The 18,085-nt window shown below is 41.8% G+C and overlaps 1 pseudogene; it reads left to right on the top strand.

The window, feature by feature from the left end:
• Positions 1-426: 426 nt before the first annotated feature.
• Positions 427-548, top strand: LOC142046844 (U4 spliceosomal RNA; annotated as a pseudogene).
• Positions 549-18,085: the final 17,537 nt, after the last annotated feature.

Below are 18,085 nucleotides of genomic sequence, written 5' to 3' on the forward strand. Positions count from 1 at the left end.
GGTCCTCTCAGTGCTGCCGTGCTATTGTTTCTGCAAGGCAATCCAGGAAGAAAAATGTGCGAAAGGACCTGTCTGCTGATGTTTTCCCGGAGCAACGGAATGACTGACAACGTTTACCCAGAACCCCCGTGACCATTAACATTTGCATCCAGCCGGTGGATCATGGAGACAGAACGGGGGTGCTGAGGACTCCTCTATCCACAGTCCCAGCAGCTCTTAAACATTTGCATCTCTGGCTTAGCGCCCAGTGTCGTAGCTTACAACACGGTGTCTTATGGTTTCACGGACAGCTATTCAGTTTCCTTCCCCTTACCCCAGCACGAGAAATGGAAGTTAAATAAGCAATCCTTGAAGTACTTACAATGTCACCCTCTTTTTTACTGAATGCTACTGACAGAGGCGAATCTGCACGCATGAGGAAGGCATATCTTTGCACAGTGGGCAGTATCAAACCAATGAAGTGAATCTGAGGTGTGATTATTGCTACGTTGAAAATCTGCTACCTTTCCGGTGGTAGATGTACAGTACTACTGAAACAGTAGAAACTGTACTATCTCCCCTCTTGTTACACTCACCAGTAATGGGACAGAACGGATAATATAACCCTGTGTAATTTTTGAAAGGAAAATGGGGATAACTCACTTTTGGGACGGTTCCCCTGCCTTTACGGTTAAATAAAAATAGAGTCAGTCCAGACAGAATAGATACAGTGTATTAAATCAGTGTAGCACAGCGCAGCTCTCGCATCAGTATTCACAAGAGTGGAGCCGCTCAAGTAACGCAATCTGTTGCTTCCCACCTACTCTGGGCTACCACAGCAGTGCCCCCCCACCATTGTTGGCATGATGTTATTTGAAGAATGCATGAATAAAATACAGGTAGTTACTGAGATCAGATGAGGGGGAGGAGCCACCATGGGCTATGACAGCCATGCAGTTCAGAATCTTTTCTTTACGCAGAGAGAAGGGGTCTTGATGAAGCTCAGCCCCCAGGTGATAAGATGAAGCAAACCAGGCGTTCTGTACCATTCACTGTCAGAAAAAGGGAAGTCATTCCCATTTTCACCCCGAGCAACCGGCCCCACCAGACAATCACGGGCAGCCACCTGGGAGGGTAGAGGAGCATCGCCTTCACCGCAGCAGCAACGCGTCTGCCAGCAGCATTCCATACAAGGTGGTACATTTACAGTACTTCAAGGAATTATTTTATTTCACTTTTTTTTACCGATGCTGGAGGGGGGGAAACAAAACTGACAGCTGTTCGTGAACCACGCAAACACACCGTGTATTACGCTGCAGACATTGGCGCGCAGCCAAAAATGCAATATTTGTTTCAGAGGACCGCTGTGGAGACTGGTAGCTGTAAGTCCTCATTACCCCCTCCCTCCCTCTGACCATCCGTGAGTGTCTGGCTTCCCGTTACTGTTGTTCACGCAACCACTGTGTATCCTGTAAGTTTATTTTTCAAAGGCTTTGGCATTCCTGTTCTTTAAACGGAGCTCTGATACTGAATAGAAGATATTGTTTTTCATCACCAGCATACAGCGATAACATCTGCTATCCTCCCGTAAGGTTCAACTGCAGGAGATACTTTTTGCATTTGAACTGCATCGCCACCCGTGGTGATCAGAGCTGGACACGTGAAAGCAGAAATGTACTGTAAAGCTCCATCGGTGTATTTCCCTGTTTACGGCACTTTACGCATCCGAGTTCGGATTGCGGACCACAGAGCGGTCAGTGGTGCACTGTCCATGCCTGAATAGGGCAAGTGTAACAGAGATCCACGTTGTATCAGAGACAAATGCTGCCGTGTCAGTATTCACAGGGTTGCCCCTGCACAGAAGCGCACTCCGTTGCTTTGCCTCCTCCTCCCTCAACCTTCCTGGGCTACCGTGTCATTTCCCCTCCCCCGTTTGTGAACAGTATTAAGAAATACCAGAATAAGAAACAGAGACTTGTTAGTGAAGAAAAATGATGTCGGGGGAGGCACTTGGAGCAGCCTCCGGGTTTTTTTTCTATGACAGTGCCAGGCAGAATGGACTCCTATTTGTTAAGCATACCATAAGGGAGGAAATTGATCTCATTGCCCAAGCGATCGTCAATCCAAATGTGAATTTGCAAAAATTTTGAAGCCCCAAGTTTCATGATTAAGCTGTTATTAGCCGTTCTGGTCCTATCTACTGCTAGCCGTAGCAATGTGGGCCTCGATGTTAAGCAGTTAGGCGGTTCTCCTGGATGTGGGCAGGTCTGCAGAACTGTCTACCACCAGAGGGAGGGCAGATACCTTAGCTCTTCAGTGCTGTAGCGGAGTCCGTCTACCAGCAGCATTCAGTACACATAGGGTTGACAATAAAAGTAGTCAAAGGAATGATTCTTTACCCTTTTTTTCACGTTGTGGAGGGGGGAAATAAACTGAGGAGCTGTTCCCTGAACACGCCAGACACTGTGTTTGACCCCTACAGACATTGGGAGCTCTGCAAAATGCAAATATGTTTTCATAGACGGCTGTGGACTGTGGATACGCTGGAGTCCTTTCAGTACCCCACTCCCTCCTTCATGAGCGTCCGAGTCTCTGGCTTCCCATTACGCTTGTCACGCAGCGCTGTGTATCCCTGCAGTTTTTTTATTCAACACGCTTTGCGTTTCGTGTTCTGTAGACGGAGCTGGATACAACAGATTTGTTCTCCCCATACAGCGATCAGACACTAGATCTCCCGTACGGGTACCATGCTGAAGCTCTTTTTGATTTTGAGACTGCATCGCCAGCCGTGCTGATAGCTCAGAGCTCCACGCTGGGCAAGCAGGAAAATGCAATTCAAAAAGTTCGCGGGCTTTTTCCTGTTTACCTGCCCCGCTGCCATCCGAGTTCAGACTGCTGTCCACGAGCGGTCCCTGCAGCACTCTGGGCATGCCGCCCGGAGCCAATAACGGCGATTTCCTAACACACGAATCCCGAATCCAAGTGATCACTATCGATTTTAGCGCTACTACCTCTCGTTTGGAGGACTTCCGAAATCGATTTAAGGAGGCGCTAAAATCGATATTAATGACGACGTCATGTGCACGCGATACACGTTTAAATCGGTATATCTGGCCATTAAACCGATTAAAGTTCGCAGTGTAGACCTGGCCTCAGACCCATAGGTCAACAGAACTCCAAATCACAAGGCTTGTGCTCATGGCAACTTGAAAATAGTTTGTTTAGATTGTTCGTAGGGGGAGGTGACCCAGAACACAAATGTGAAAAATTGGATGGAGGGGGGGTACATTAGGAACCTATATAAGAAACAGACCAAAAATATTCGGGGACAGATCCCTATGTCCCTATAAAATCAGGACATCTGGTCACCCTAGGTGCTCGAGCACTGAAGTATAGGGAGGTAGGTGGGCTTCAGCCCCTATGCTCCAGCCTCAACTGCAATGTCTACACAGCTGTTTTTATTGCCATAGCATGAACCACGTGAGCCCAAGTCTGTCAGATTGGGCTCTGAGTCCCACAGCAGCAAGCTGTGTAGACATACTTCAGTCTTTCCTGTTGAAGCTGTTTATTTTTGTATAAAATACTGAAATACTCACTGTGCTACAGTAAGTGTCCAAATAACCTCAGAGCCCTAGGGTTAGTGCATTCATCTTGGAGGGGAAGATGTGGCTTCAAGGTTCTGCTCCACATCAGCTAGAGAGAGAGGATTTGAACCTGGGTCTCCAACACCTGGAGGGAGTGCTATACCCCCTGAGCTTTTACATATGTGGGGAATGGGACTCTACCACCTCCTGCTGTGTTTTGTGGTGGGTGGGCCTGATCTGTTAAGCATACTATAAGCATGAATCAGATAAGTGGTGAAATGCCTAGTTTGAGGATCTTGACAGGAGCAAGGTGGCAGGACTGACACAGTTTTGCACATGCCTAGTGGCAGAAATGTAGGTGCATAGGGAACTCTGCCACTGGAAACCTAGGTGCTTGCAGGGTCATACAACAGCTAAGTGAAGGTTCTGAGGATCTAAATTTTGGATTTAGGTGATTTAAAATGGCAGTTAGGTGCCTAAATCCCCTGGTGGATCTAGCCCTGAATCTCTAGGCAGAGTTTAGGCACCTGAAAGATAAATATCGGATCTAGGACAAGGAAAACACCAACAAATGAAGACATGTTCATGGCCTATGCTTCTATTGGTGTTATATCTACTTATTTATTCTGTAGGCAGAAGCTGCCTTAGGGTGTGATCCTGTACCCACTTAACTTTACATACATACATGAATAGGTGCATTGAATTTATGAACAGAAAGTTAAGCACAGTTTTGAATAATGAAAATAATACTTTGCACTTGCCTAATGAACTCAAAGCATTTTACAGATGAATTAATTAAGCCTCACAACATCCTTGTAAAGTAAAGAAGTACTTTTAGACACATTGTACAAAGTGGGAAACTGAGGCATAAACGTTAAGGGACTTGTCCCACTGTAGTGGCAAAGCTAGAAATAGAACTCTTAGTTCACACTCCTGTGCTCTAACCAACAGCTACACTAACCCCTGCAACACCCTATGTAAAGGAAAATTCATAAGCCTCAGACAGATTACACTAACTCATGCAATGTATAAGGGTTGGAAAGTAGGATCTGGCAAATGGCAGGAGATCAGCTGGCTTGTCCTCAGGCAACAGAGCTGTGGACAGCTGGTAGGGGAGTGTACTTTTCATTGTTTGGCCATAAAGAGCTGAGAATCCAAATTTAATGGGGGAACCATATTTATATCTGGGAAGGGATGCACAGTAGGTACCCGCAAAACAGGCCACACACCTGACATATGCCTACATCAGCCCTGTTAGGGATCATTTGGCCTTCAGTACTTATACCCAATTCATATTAATGAATGATACATATGCATGATGGGCCAAATTCTAGTCTCAGTGAAGTTAATGGCACAACTCCCATTGACTTAACTGAGGATAGGATTTGAACTCAATACAGAATGTGTTTGTGAAGAATTACCAACTTGCTGTGCCATATTTCCCATATGATGTCCTTACTGATACTACTCCTTAAAGCAGTGGATCTCAACTGTTTGGGGCTCAGGATTCATTTGAAAACCTTGAAGGCCTGTTGCAATCCAGTAAATAGTTCTAGTGCAAAAAACATTTGGCTTATTAAATATTTTTCACCCATGATGTATACACATTAACATAAAAAGTATTAAATAAATATACAGTGTGTACCATAAGCACTGGCTCCTGTGGCTCCTGTCCTGAGGGGCTAGCTGGGCTCAGCTCTCCACTCTGGGCATTGCAGATTCCAGGGTGTTGTGCTGCTTGGCTTTGACCTGGCTTCCCTGACCTGGGGGCCAGCTGGAACAAATTTGTGTGAGTGGTGTTGTGACCCAGTGCATGGGGCTGCAGTGCCACTCACTCCAGTTGAGCCTGGCTGGTCCCCATCCTCAAGATGGAGGGACAGCTGAGCCAAACTGGAGAGGTGCCAGGTTGCAATGCCCGGAGCAGGGAGCTGAGCAGAGCTGCCGCTGCAGGATGAATACAGGATTTGCTCAAGCCACATGTCAGCTGTCATATTAATGTGTCTGTTGAGATGCAGTCACTTCTATAAAATGTTGATTCGTTCAGTATTGGATAGTTCTAAATTATACTTTACCTATATTGAAATATCTTCTTAATATTTGTATTAATGAATAAATGTTCTTTATTTTTATGATCTTGGACAACCTCTTTCTGTGTAACTTCACCTTTGCACTGAACTGGCCATTTTGACCTTAAGACACACAGGAATGCTAAAAAGCTGCACGGGGGAGAGACATGGGAGAGACATAGTTTGTAAACAGGAATTTGTGGAATGTACTCATATTTTGGTTGTAGTTGTAGTGTCCAGAATTCCACAAAAAAACCCAAATAAATATTGCTATATGGTATATTTGCTAAAATAAATAATAATAATGTTGCATCATCACTAAGCATTGTCTAATGTAGAGCAGTTACTCTAGTTTACTTTGGCAAAAAAGCAAATATTTTGAAAATTATAATGTAAAATAGATCCAAAGCTTGATATATTGCATAAGTCCCTTAATTATTGGAATATGATTAATTTTGCCTTTTGTAGTAGAGGGAAAGTCCCCTAACTACAAAATAATTTGGTGATCAATTTGTCAAGTTGTTTGATGAAACAGGATTTATAGTACATGCATACTTGTTCCACTTGCGAAGACTAGCTTATGTTCCTGTGTCAACACTGTTATGGATGAGGTATTGAAAATAAGGAATTTATAAGATAACAGAAAAGTTAATGTTTATATTTACTGTTCACCAAACACTTCCTTCGCATTATTTCAGTGGCCAAAGATATGGGGGTATCACACCTCCAAGTATTCAAAACAGATTCATAGTCAGAAGTTGGCAGATTCATGACGGGTACTCAAGGAAGAGAACAGCTGTCTAGCAGCAAAACAATTTTAGCTGATATTTTCAGCCACTTGCTGTACCATTGCTCTGTGTGTGTGTGTGTACACACACACACCATGGCAGGTGTTTTTCTGTGTGTGTAAAGGGATAGAGTGGGCAAGAATAAAAAAAAGTTATAAGGGGCTATGGAAGCATTTATTACCTGGTTTAGTAAAAAAACATCATTTTTATAATAGAACAAATAAACTTTTTTGTTACAGACAAATGGCCTGATTAAGACTCCTGGAAAGTTTTGTAATCTTTCTTTGCTCAGCAATAAAGGGGAAATATCTCCTTTTATAACATCTGTGGAATGGCATATAAGGCATTCTGCCGCCATTTTGTTCTCTAGCAGAAATCCTGGCCCTAGTGACATCTGTGGGAGTTTTGCCATTGACTCCAATGGGGCCAGGATGTCATCCTATGATTTTTGTCAGCCAGACTTACATATATGACAATGTGCAATAGAAAATGACATTGCAGGAGTCACTGAGAAAGAATTAATAGGAAACAAAAAAATCATCAAAAGAAGAATATGTCTGTAAAACTGACAAAGCAGAACTAGTCATATAATTTATGCCAAGAATTACTATGTTAAGGGGTACTTATTGAACGGATTCTGAAAAAACACATTCACACAACAAGTCCCTACTCAAGTGAGTAATAGTCTTGGCTGCAATAGGTCTACTCACATTTATAAAATATACCCATGTACATACAGGTTTGCAAGAATAGGCTCATTGTCCTGAACTCATAACACTGGGTAAAGAAGAAAGCGACATGAGATGTTAGGGTTTATATTTGAAATTTTTATGGACCTTTTTCATCTAAGAGCCATTAGAGTCTATTATGAAAATCAAGTTGTTCTGCACTTTTTATATGCTAAAGATCTGCATAAGTTTTCAATGGGGGGAAATACATGCAGAAACAGTACACTTGTAAAGTATACATTTAATAGTTACATTTACTTGTTTTAAATAAAAATACCTACAGATATTATTTACACTGTAGGCTGAAAGGACCAAGTTCTGTTGTCTTTGCTCAACATCTGCTCCTGCTTCCACTGAAGTCAATGTGAATCTTGCCTGGGTAAAAACAGGTATTTGACTGCCAAAAAATATTTTACATTTTTTTCCTGTTAAGATTTGGCAGGAAAATTTCACTGCAAAGAATAAATCTTTGAGTTAAAAATGCAGAAGGAATTAACCCAGACCCAAAACACTTTTCTTTTATCCTTTTTTCTTGAGACATAGGTGTGTTTTTCAAATTTGCTTTTGGGTGTATGGTAGAAAAATTATTTATATCAAGATGTAAAGACCTTGAACACAGTGATCACAGTGGTTTACAATGCAGTGACAAAATCCTATATCTGCAGTGGCATGAATGGCAATGCTAATGATAAAAATGCACTTACTGCTTAAACAATATTAGGGCCTGATCCATCTCCCAATGACTTAAATATGTGCAGGTTTGCTTTCAAATATGTCCATATAAAGTCCCATTAAACCATTTACAAAGATAAAAAACAAAAGAAACTCTGAAACATGTTCTATTTATTATATATGTGCAAATAACTTTTGTGTTTTGACAACATTTTTTAAGGTTTGTTTTTGCAAAGCTGACCATATTTGTTTGAAAATTATGATTTAGAAAGTAAGAAGTTGGCAAGTTCTAGGAATCAGCATAGGCATACAAAACTTTTCTGCTGAGTCACCTTGGCATCAAGAGCCCAGAATTCTAGAGATAAAATTTTTTTGTCAGATCAGCTGAAGCATGCCAGTATACTATGGCCCTTATCCTGTGAAGAGATCAATGGGTATGGACTCCCATGGGCTGCAGGAAGACCCATTGAAATCAGCTGGGCTCCATGCAACTGTAGGGCACACAGCTCTCTTTCCAGGATCAGAGCATATGTTGGCAGTTCTGCACTGCTCTTATCTCTTTACATATGATTTAACAAATGATTGGTGTGATCACTACCCAACATTTTAATACTACCATTGACTCCAAGGGGAGGTTTGACTAAGTAAGGATCGGGATGTAAGTTTATTTAATAATTAACCAGGAAATACTAGTTAGTATATATAACAAATATCATAACATATATGTTTCCTATTTGATCTCAGTTTGCTCTTTTCCAAAGCAATTACTTTTAGAACGTAGTCTTATGATGCATCAGAATTACAGTACTATGATACATTACAGGTTAACTCTAAGTGGATGCCCAAAAAGTATCTAGTTTTTTTATACTTGCATACTATCAAAAAGATGTTTTAGAAACCCAAGACTTTTTCCATCTATCCATTGCAAACATAAAAATGCAATTCCTTTCTTAATAGTTAACCTCTTCTAGCATGCTTTTCTCAGAGCTTGCCCTTTAAACTTGGGAGAGACAAACAGCAGCAGCCCTGGAGTTGTCATTTTGTGTCTGACTGTTGTAGCCATACCTTCTTTTCTGCTAGTGGGTAAGTATTTTTTGTTCTTATTAGGTTTTCAATTTTTCTTATTTCTTAGGACATGGGATATCCTTACAATTAATGCTTTAATATTAGAAATCTGTATAAAATGTATTATTTTCAAATGGTAAAATGAACCCCATAAATTCAAGTTAAAATGCACCATATGGGTTTAATTGTGAGGCAATAGTTCTTTTTATGATATTAAAATACCAAAGTATTTGAACTAACTATTCTTATCGGGGAGGGGAAGAAAGTACTTTCCCTATAAAAAAGACTTTTGAAAATAATGATTGTAGTAATTACATATGTTGTAACAGCCAAGGGCCTAATATCTGATAGTTCAATAATTTGGCCATCCAAATCATCTTGGTGTTTTGGTTAGGATTTGCCAACAATACTACAGTCAAATGAGGATTTCAAGTATCTATGCTTAGTTAGATCATCTGCATGCATTGCAGCCTTACAGTGTTTGTAATCATCTTGAATGGGGTCTAAATATTTTCTACCACCTCTCCTAAGGCATATTTAGCATCTTTTTATTTTATACAGAGAAATCCTCAATTATAGCTTTAAAACATTAGGCAAATAAAATCCACCCATTTCCTAGACTGTTGTGTCCCTGAGGCATCAGAAGCTGCAATATACTGGTACTATCCAATTATCTAACAGAAAGAGCTAAAGGAACCATCTTATCCCCAACCCTCCTTCCTCCCCAAAAAGAGCAATGTGCCACTAAACAGAAATGCTTGAGTTGTCTGAAAGCAAAGAGGGAGGAATGGTAACAGCAAACCACCTTCATACTCCTGTCCCCAGGAGTCTTCTTTGGTATCTGCCTCTCACAGCCCTCTTCTTGTTCACCTGTGATAAGTGTAATCTCTCACCAGCAGCTGCCAAAGCTTCACTCATTGATTTCTTCACTAAGCATGCAGGCAACAGAAAAAGCGTGTTTGTTCACAAAGATCCTTCCTCCATCTCCTGCACCAGACTGGTACCTGTATTGAAATAATTCATAATTATTAAGAAGTCTATGGGAATGGGTATCCAAATCAGTACAGGCTACAACAATTGGGTGTGTTGGCTGAGAAGGATGCTAAGGCAGTGACTACCCTGAGCCTCCGACAGGGGGTGCAGCGTGTGTGTGGTAGGGTAGGAGAGTACCACTGATGCATTGCATTCCATTGTACTGTACTCAAGAGTTCTCTGATGCTGGATTACAGGAGTCAGGGCCTTGGAGTTGAAGCTAAAATTGTTTATTATATAGTAAACTAATTGGCTAGCCTACTCTTTCCTTACTTACACACACAATTGAAAATTTACCTCTTGTAGAGGGCTTAAAACACGATGAATGTTTAGCTTCCATTGGCATATTGCAAAGTGCTAAACTTTCCCTGTAAAATCTCTAAATCAAAAACATGCAAGATCTCTCACTAAACCTTTGGTTAATTTTGCCAAATAAAATGAAGAACAGATATTATGTGAAGTGAACCTCTGGTGATGTTTTAAGTGTCTGGTATGGTGCAATTTTTAAAAAAATCTATTTCTAAAGCAAGAGCAGATGACCTTTGAGGGAGTCTAGCTTTTCAGACAATATTTGTAATTGTTTTGCATTGTAGTTTTTCAAATTTTCTTCTATTTTTTTTATTTTGAACTCCTAGGTATGTATTTAATCTCTCAGACTTATTAGTCTTTTCTTTAGAAGAATTTGGTTTCTGCATTTTATTTTGTTCTTTGGATTCTCCCTATGTTGTCTTGTCTTTTCACACAAAAGGAAGTATGCAACCTTCTTTAGGAATGATGAAATTCATCTATGGTAGCAGAGGCTATGAAAAGCTCTCCGAGTAGTGAAACCAGAACAGTTCTGGGTCTCACTGGCCAGCAATAATAAGAAATACATAATATTTACATACCATTTTAAATCTTCAAAGTGCTCTACAAATTTAAATAATTAATCCTCTCAACAACCCAGTTAGGTAGGCAGATAAGTATAATATCATTTTATAGAGGGGAAACTGAGACAGAGAGTGTAAGTGACCTACCTAAGTAGGACTAGAATAAAGGTCTGTGAACCTCCAGTCTTGTGTTCTAACCATTAGGCTATTTTGACACCACATTTTCTGTGTGCAGTGGAGCTGGGCTCCATATTGCCCATTAATGGTGGGGATTTAGGGTGGGGGGAATAAGGGAAAGGATGATGGCAGGACAACTGCATTCAGGGTTACATGGATCCAGCAGCCAGTTCATAGGATGCATACAGGGGTTGTAGCCACTATTTCAGCCCAGGAGAATACCGAAAGGAACTTTCCTCCCATTGCATGCTCATGAAAAGCAAGGTTATATGGAGTTCCTATCCTAAGGACCTCCCAAGAACTGCTTCTTCTGTACACCCCTGGGGAGAATACATTTCCCTAATGGTGCATGCAAAGATGGGTCTATGGTTTCTTCTCATTGGCCCACAGAGTTATCTGGGAGTATAAGGGACAACATGCTTCACTATTTTGAAATGTGGGAACACACAGTTAGGGAAGGGAGGGATTTATACTCACCTAACAGAGGCACAACAATCCCTGTCAGTAGTCTCCCCCCAGGCAATGCTGTGCCAAAAGTTTCTCCTAAAGCAAGGGCTTTAGCTGAATAAACATAGAGCATTTCCTGAATACTGATAGGGAAAGAGTGATGATTCTGTCACTCACTGTTGGCAAAACCAGAGTGAAGCAATGGGATGATAAAGTAAATCACTTAGTGATTACACTTAAAACAAGGATCTTGTCATGGAAATCATTAATGAAAATGAAGAGATTTGTAAATATTGTAGTATATGAACAATCCATATAAAAATAGTTTGACCTACTCAAAATTTTTACTGACACTCCAGCTTTTTACAAACTATCAACCCTACTCCACAAAAAGCCAGTAAAGGATATACAAATTATCATATATTCAAGAAGCCTACAATCTCCAAGCAATTTTTAATTAATCCAATGACTGTTTATGGACACACACATCAATGTTTACATAACAGAGCATTTCTTGTGTTATTTTACTGGTCCTCTTTGCTTAATAATTCTTATCACATGGGACAGTTCATTTCTGATATAATAATAAGATTGAGAAAACACCACAGTTATTTTACAAGTATTTTCACACACACAAATAAGGCATTTAAAACCACAAGCAAAGGGTTCTCTTCCAATTCAGTGAACTTGTACATTTGATCAGCATCAAGGATGACAACAGACACTAACCAGTTACTCTACACTAGGTCAATAGTAAGCAGACTGTATAAAGGGACAAAAACCAGATAAATACTAACACTTGGAAAGTGAGAATACTGCTTTTCAGTTAATTTGTTGCTTGCTCTTTAGCTACTAATTTCTCTCCAAAACAATTTATTCCTGCAAATCTAAACATTGAAGTATGGTAACCTAATGGTTTATTAAATGGCACTTTTTGTTTACATACAACATGTCAAGAATTCTTAGGAAAGACGCATCATAGTAAAAGTGTGCTTGATTTTGCATAACCTGGCTTCTGAGCAATGATTTACACTAGTTATGAAATTCCTTTGGGAATGGCAAATCATGCAAATACCTCAAACATGCAGGTGAATGTAATAGCATATTTAAGAAATGATAATTCAAGCCATATGCAAGCAAAATGGGGATATGGGGAATACCTGCCCTGGGACTGGAAAGGTATTTTATGTTTTATAAGTAGGAAACCAATAGGTTTTTGAGGGTGGGGAATTCCTCTGTCTTTCCACTACAGTTAAATCCTTGGTTGTGAGTCTATGTGCTGTGGTGAGCCTATTAAGTAATTAAAAATATCTAACTGATTCCCATCAGTAATTTAAATAACATTTCTGTAATATATAAATGCAAATGTATAAATACTTTGTGCTTCCAGGTTAACTTGTTTTCCCTTACAAAAATACTACATAGTATGCTACAATAGTTAATCAAACCAATCAGTAACAATGTTGTAAGCATTTTGTGTTATATAATACAGTATTTTATAACCAAGAAACAAAATGCTTACATTATTGAAAGAAAGCACTGATAGAAAAGTAAAGGTAATTAAGAAAATATTATGCCAGTGGAAGGAGTGTTTATGTTGCTTGTCTGGTCTATGATTTGTGAGTCACCAAGCAAGACTGCATTTCTAACCTTCCAGAAGTGTTGGGGGAGAGGGGATGGGTAAAGACATGAATTGCCTTCTCTTCTCCTCCTGCTGCCCGTGAAGGAACAGTGTGTGCATGAGAGAGAGAGAGGTGGCAATGAGTTGTTGCTTCCCCTTCAGGTCATGTTGCCTTAGCAAGAGATAGAACTAGCCTATGAGTTACAGAGCTTTCATGGAATGCTAGGCACCCAAGAGTGAGGTACTTGAGGTATTGTGGTGTTTCCAAGGGGGATTTGTGTCGCAAAGAAGGCACAAAGGATAATTAGCAATAAACAACATATTTAGCATCACTGTAATAGACTGTGACCTCTAAGTTTACAGATTCATTAAAAGTCCTTGCTATTGGGCTTGTAATGTCATCTGCCAGTTCCTTTAATATTCTTGGATGGAGATTATCCAGGCCCCTTGATTTGGCCCCATTAAACTGTTTGAGTTTGACTTCCACTTCAGATGAGGTAATTTCTACTTCCATGTTCTCATTTCCCATTAGCCTCCCTTCTACTACTCCTTAGCTCATTACCTTTATTTAAAAACTGAGGCAAAATATTCATTTAGGAGTTGGGCCATGCCAAGATTATCTTTAATCTCTTCCCCAGAGTTAGTGTTTAGTGGTCCCACTTCTTTCATTTTTTTCTTTTTATTTCTATGGCTATAGAACTTTTTACTATTGGTTTTAATTCCTTTTACAAGGTCTAGCTCTACTTGGCTTTTGGCAGTTCTCACTTTTCCCGTACACCTTTTGATTCCAAGAGGTAGCTTTCTTTGCAGATCGTTCACATCTTCCATTCCTTGTAGGTTTTCTGCTTTCTCTTAATAACCTATTTGAGATAGCATGAAGTCAGAAGAGGAAGAATGAGCATTCCCCCCGACTCTACCCACTCCTGCAAAGAGACGTTACAATCTCTGCCCCTTTCTCTAGTGGAGCATTGTTGGTGGGACTGAAAGAGAGGGAACAAGGAAATGGTGCTGCAGAGGCAGTTAACTCACTCTGCTTTCATCCACGAGTGAGGAGATTCCCCAAAGACCTGAAGCGGAAGGGACAATCCTACTCAAGTTCTGAAAGAGTGCAGCTTCTAATGATGATTTTGTATGCTCCTAATTCAGGCAGCCTGCCTCATCTTCATACTCTTAAGCTTTGGGCTTGCTGGACAAGTTATCCTGATATTTCCTGGTCCCATTTAGTACAATTGTTTATATAAAAATATAAGCCTACTCAGAGTGTGTTAATTTTACTCCTTGAATGACTTTAACATTCAGATTGCAGGCAAAATGGGCGGTTCATATGTGAGTTGTCTTATACACAAGTATATGAGATAAAACATTTTTTTAATTCATTACTTTAAAATGTTCAGGTAATCAATATTTCAATGCTTTTAGAAAGTGATACAAATTACAATTTTCTTAAGATATGAGGCAAAAACTTTCAGATAGAATTTAAACTGTAACTTGATATGCAGTAATGTAAAATATAATTACTATGCTCTAAGTTGTATACTTTAAACAAAACAGACAAAAAAATGCCCCAAGTACTTGAAGGTCAGGCAATTTAGGGTTAAGATTAAAAATTCAAAAGTTGGAAAAGTAGGATGTTGTAGTGCTGAGTTTAAAAAACCCTAAATTAGTTCAGGCTTCTTGTGTGGACACTTTATTTCAGTTTTAAAGTGGATCATATTGATTTAACTTAAACCAGCGAGGAATTGATTTAAACTAAATTGATATGGGTATTCTTATACTGAAAGTGTTCACACAAGTAGTTTTTACCAGTTTACAAAATTGGTTTCTAAACCAATGATGTTAAATTGGTGTAACTTTCTCATGTAGACAAGATCTCAGAGGTGGTCTTTAGAAGGGATTAGAAGATTGTTGAACTAGCCATCTAATTTCCTGTTTTCTTTCTAGATTTTTATAATATGTATATATAATTATGCACAAAAGAACATTATTAAGTCTGCCAAGTTAAGGACTCAAAAGTTAAGAAATGCTAGAATTAGGGAATGCCTGATTTTGCAGGCTTAATTTTTGGTGGTTTTTATTTTTGTTAATTCCTATGATTTTTAAAAAGCAAATTGAAAAAACCCAAACAAATTTAATTTTTGACATTGTATGGACACCCATGTGGATCATCAACAGGGCTGGAACCTTTACACCCCACATATACACTTCTGCTGCTTGAGCTAATAGAGTGATTGACAGAAGTAGAAGGGTGGTTCTTTATGCAGACCCGCATTAAAAGGGGATGATACATTTTGTTACTGGGTTTCAAAGAAGTTTGCTGGCAGCAGAAGTATGGTGAGACTCAGGAATTCTCGATTCCATTGCAGGATCTAAAGGGACTGGCTCTTCTTCTGTTCCCTCCCAAGCTTAACCCCTTCTGCTTCACCCCCTCCCACCTCTCTGAGTAATATGTGGCAGGTGGGCACCCTCCAATCTGCTCTCTGTGCCATCTGGTGGGGTACAGATCTGCTACTCTATCTGGGCATCTACCTTTCTGCCACTGATTCCTTTTCCCTGGAGAATTGGGTCAATAACAAGGCCAGGTTGGTCACCAGTTGCAGAGATGGACAGGGCTGCTCCAGTGCCTTTCTCTTTTGGAGTAGGGCCTGGTGCTCAACCAGATGCTGTCCATGCTCTGGAACTGGTTTACTACATTGAACCTGCCCCTGGGAGCCCTAGAAGAAAATTCTGGAGTTTTTCTGGCCAAGGCTTCACTGGGTCTTTGCGGGTGTGCTGAGCCTCCCCCTAGGGTAGAGAGGATGTGCTTGGTCTGCAACTGCAGCCAGGTCCCTGCCTTCCATCTCCAGGTCCTGCAGAGTCTGCTTTACAGTGCAGGTAGTATAGCATGGAGCACACTGGTGCATACTTTCCTCCACCGCCTCTTGAGGGCTCCAGTATGACTGGCAGCTCTTTTGGCTCCACCCGAGAGATGTCCCCTAAGACCTCTCTGAGCTGCCAGTCTCATTCGCCTGGACCTGGAAGCTAGTCTCTGCAACCAGGAAAGTGGCAGCAACCTAGCGGCAGGTCTCCTCTCAGAACCCCTGCTACACAACCCCCATCTATGTGTGCAGGTGGTGGAATCTCCCTTGGTGCACTGCAGGTTGGTCCTGGCTGGTACCATCAGATTGAGACCTCCAGGACTATAATTGGAGGGTCTGAGAGGACCCCATTGTGTTTAACCAGTGCATGAGGCTGTCTACCCTCTCTGTCCAGAACCCATCAATGGGCCCCTGTCCTGTGAGCCTCCCTGGCTGACCCCAACATGCAACCTGAGCTGAATGCACAATATTCAGCTGGTTTGCCTCTGAACTGCACCCAGGAAACATCTGTATTACTTGTGCTTCACACCATCCACTTCCTTGCCTTTGTGTCTTGCCCCGACACCGAGAGGTGGGACTTGTTGCCAATGAAGGAGGGAGAGGAGCCCTGGTGGGGCAGTCTGCACTCCATTCTGGTCCCACAGCCCGCCAGGGATATTAGTTGATGGCATAGACAATTTATGCCTCCTGATGCTAGGGGGGCACAATCTAAAGGGGACATGTAATCACCCCATATCTCCTCTGCCCAGTGACCCCCCTACTGTGCTCCCAGTCCAGGCCTGCCATGCTTTCGCTGCCCCACCAGAATTACCTGCAGGGGAAAGGGGGGCTCTGTCCTTATCCCACTGCTCCCTGGCACATTTGACCATTCTCCCTGGCAGCCGGGCCCAGGAGGGAGCCGCTTCTCATGCCATCTGAAGCTGGCTGCTATGGGTCACTGCTCTGTGCAGCACAATGGTTGCCTACAACCAAACGGCAGTGGCAGTGGGTTGCCCACTGCCCAGACCTGGCTGCCAGGGACAGAGGTTGAGGGATCTGGAAATGTGTCTTCCTATGCTAGCTCTTGCAGGCAGCCACTGGGCTGCACAGACTAGCAACCAGGAGCAGTGGATGTGAGAAGTGACTGGTCCTCAACCAAGCCCGGTTGCCAGTGACGGGGCTGAGTGTGACAGAGGGCAGGTGCAGTGAGACAAGGATAGACCCCTTCTCCCTCCTTCTGGCAGGCCAAGCAGAAATCGGGGGGGCGGGGGCGCAAGGTGTACTTGAGCCTGCATGCCCCCCCCGAATCCCCATGCATTGCTTATGGTTGACAGTTCCTTCATATAACCCTGAGCACAGCTGTGTACCTGGTGTTGGAGGAGTTTGTGTTTATGAACCACAACTGTCCCTTTTGTGTACCTGGTGCACATCTACACAGAATGCGTCAGGTTGCATCCCTTCTTCCAGCTCCTCCAGAACCTCCTACTGAATGTTGGGAGGACTGAGACTGCTGCCCGCCTGGAATGGCAGAACCGGGGAGCCGGCTGCCCCAGCACCACATCTCCTAATTCATTTACACCCCATCTGTGGCTTCAGAAAGTTGCAAGACTTCCTTGTCAACCTGCTTCTGGTGCTGGCTAAGACAGCCATCCATCACAGCAGGAGAAGGAAAGCGGAGAACAGGGCAGGGAGGAGAATGTTTTACAACTGTTCTACATTGGTGGGTCCTTTTCTGTCCTTGTCCGATCATGCCTCTGGGCACAGTTCCTCTTGGCAGTGTGTCCACTGACTCCTTAGGTGACTTTGAGGAGCAGTGGGTGTTAGCTGGAATTCTCAGCCCAAACAGTTATAGTTTGGCAAAGTTATAAGTACTCGAAAACAGTCTCAGAATGGGAAGTGTTAAGCAAATTTCATAGGCTGTAATATTGATTGTTGTGCCCTCACACTTTTAATTCTTGCTTTTTTTCCTTTGGGAATTAAATTTCCCAAACTATGTTATTAGGTAGGCAAGCATCACTGCCCCACTTTATAGAGTGGAGTAGGAGTGTGCAAAGGTTACATTCCCCCTGTTTTCAAAGGCCATCTTCATCTGCCCAATGTTTTGGACAGCTGCTTTCAAAACGCTTGGCTTAAGTGTCTCTTGTCCAGGGCCGCACACGTAGCCCTTAATCACTGCCTGAGGTGGGATTAGAACCGGAGTCTCACCCTCTGCCAGTTCCTTGG

Source organism: Chelonoidis abingdonii, chromosome 4, assembly GCF_003597395.2.
Source record: "Chelonoidis abingdonii isolate Lonesome George chromosome 4, CheloAbing_2.0, whole genome shotgun sequence".
NCBI lineage: Eukaryota > Metazoa > Chordata > Testudines > Testudinidae > Chelonoidis > Chelonoidis abingdonii.